At 77.8% G+C, this 2,500-nt stretch overlaps 1 non-coding gene across 1 annotated transcript; it reads left to right on the top strand.

The window, feature by feature from the left end:
* Positions 1-1,389: 1,389 nt before the first annotated feature.
* On the top strand, positions 1,390-1,542 carry LOC138063148 (5.8S ribosomal RNA). Its single transcript, XR_011136742.1, has one exon. It is a non-coding gene; the product is annotated as a 5.8S ribosomal RNA (ribosomal RNA).
* The last annotated feature ends 958 nt before the right edge of the window (positions 1,543-2,500 follow it).

The raw sequence follows: 2,500 nt of genomic DNA, 5'->3' as shown, positions 1-2,500 counted from the left end.
TTCCACGCTTCCTCCTCCCCTCCCTTCCCCCCCCCCCCACACCGCTCCAGCCGCCCCACGCCGTGCCGTGTGGGGGCCGCGCTGCGAGTCGGCCGGGCCGGGGGCGGCGGGGGGCGGCGGGGGGGGGGGGCGCGCTGGGAGGAAGGAGGAGGGCCTCCGGCCACCGCGGCCGCCGGTAGCGGCCCCCCCGGGTAGGGATGGCCATGGGCCCCGGGCTCCGGGCCCGAGGGTTCTCGGTCGGAGAGCCGGGCGGGGGTTTAAAGACTCGGGCGGCCCGATGCGACCCGGGGGGCAGCCGGGCGTGCTGCCGGAGGGGCCGGGGGGTCGGCGCGCGCGGGCGCCGCACCCCCCCATGCCCGCCGGCGCGGCCCGTGCATGCCCCGCGGGCAGCCGGGACGGAGAGGGGTACCCTGCCCCCTCTCTCCGCGGTCTGGTCTCGGCGGAGAGACGCCGCGCGGTCGGCTTGCGCCGGCCTGCCTCGAACGCGCGACCCCGGCGCGAGCGCGTGCTCGCCGCCGGGACGGCGAGCCCCCACCGCGGGTGGTGCGGACGCCGAGCCCCAGCGCATCCCTTCTCCTCCCTGGCCGGTGCTCTCAGTCTCCCGCCGTGGCCGTCGGCGGCACCCTTCCTTCCCTCCCCCCCCGCCCTGCCCCGGCACTCCGCCATCCGGCGCGCCTGCCTCGCTCTGCCCGACCCGGCTTCGCTGGGCGGCAGGCGGGCGGCGGGCGGGCGGGCGGGGGCGGCCCCTCCCGGTCTCCGCGTGGAGGCGGGGAGAGCGGGCGCCGTTCCCCGTCCGTCCCGCCTCGCCCGTCTGCCTGCCGCCAGGCGTCTGCCCGCGGAAGGGACGGGCGAGTGCGTGGCGTCGCTCGGGAGGCTGCGTGTGTGCAGGCGGGTGTTGGGTGCCGTCTCCGGGGCGGCGGAGCTGGAGGCCGGTGAGGCGAGCGAAGGAGCTCGGAAGCGTGCGGCTGGCGGGTCGCGGGCGCGCGGGCAGCGGGTGGCGCCGCTCCCAGCGGCGGCCGGGCTCCGACGCCGGGGCTCCGCGGGGACCCACACCCCGGTCCCTGAGGCAGGTGGCGCGGCTGGCGCGCCGCTCCCTGCTGGGCCAGGCCGAGCCGGGCGCCTGGGCCGGACTCGAAGCGAGAAAGGGGTTGTCCCAGGTCGGGAGCGAGGGCTCCCCGCCCCTCTCGTTCGGGTCTGTTCTCCCCCCCCCCCCCCTTTTTTTTTCCCTCTGTGCTTGTACGGTCAGTGAGGCGTGCCCTCTCTCTCCGCTGTCCCTTGCTCAGCAGCCGGCGTCGGCGTGAGGAGGGAGGCAGAGCGGATGGGGGCCCTCAGGGGGCTGCGAAAGCTGCCCGGTCCCCCCGCGCGCGCGGTGGGGACCGAAACCGAGACAACTCTTAGCGGTGGATCACTCGGCTCGTGCGTCGATGAAGAACGCAGCTAGCTGCGAGAATTAATGTGAATTGCAGGACACATTGATCATCGACACTTCGAACGCACTTGCGGCCCCGGGTTCCTCCCGGGGCTACGCCTGTCTGAGCGTCGCTTGACGGTCAATCGTCACCCCCATTGCCGCGTTGGCGCAGCGGTGTGCCGCCCCTCGGGGGGGGGCCGGGGGGGGCGGCGGCGGCGGCGAGTCGGTGGGGGGGCGGCGGCGGCGGTGAGTCGGCGGCGGCGGCGGAGCCGGGACCACCGGTGCGTGCACCGGTGGCCCCGGTCTTCCGGCTGGCCTGCCTGCCCGGCTCCGGCCGACCGTCCGCCTCCACCGTCCGCGGCCGGCGTGCCTTGCCCTGCCCTCCCTCCCCTCCGAGCCCGGTGGCCACCGCTGCCCTGCGCGGTGTGTGCGGTGTGGCGCGGCTGGGGCGCCTCGCAGGCCCGCGCCGCCGGGGAGAGGGGGTGCCTCTCCTCCCCGTGTGGGCCCGGGCCTTCGTCCCCCTAAGTGCAGACTCGGGAAACCCCCGCTCCCGGAGCGCCCGCTGTGCGGAGTTCGTCCCGCCGGGCCCCCAGGTTCGGTCGGTCGCGGTGGCCCGGCACCTGCCGCCGCCGCCCGCCGCCACCGCCAGTGCCCGCCGTACGACGGCTCTCCTCCACCACTCTCCCGGTGGTGCGCTGGTCCCCCGTTCCCCTCCGGCGGGGGGGACGGCCGGCTGCCTTTCTTCCCCTCCCCTTGCCCTCTCCCTGCCCCGACTGCTGCCGCTTCGGCGCCCGCCGAGCCCCCTCTGCCCCCCCCCGCGGCGCACCCGCGTCCGTAGTGCGTGCCGAGCCACTTCCACCCGCCGGCTGGCGTCAGCCGCGGCGTTGCGTTGAGGCCGGCAGCGACGGCGCGCGGGTGTCTCCGCGGGGCGGTGGTGTGGGGCAAGCGCGGGCGGCGCCGTTCGGTGGCGAGACGGGGGAGGGGGGGGGGCAGAAAGGGGGGGGGGGGAGGGGCGCTGCCGCGCCGTCGTCCCGTGCCGGGGCGAGAGCGGAGGTCAGCGGCCGGGGAGGAGGAGCCAGCCGCGGCCGG

The sequence above is a fragment of the Struthio camelus genome, chromosome 31 (assembly GCF_040807025.1).
Source record: "Struthio camelus isolate bStrCam1 chromosome 31, bStrCam1.hap1, whole genome shotgun sequence".
Lineage (NCBI taxonomy): Eukaryota > Metazoa > Chordata > Aves > Struthioniformes > Struthionidae > Struthio > Struthio camelus.
This window is presented reverse-complemented; position numbering and strand designations above follow the sequence as displayed.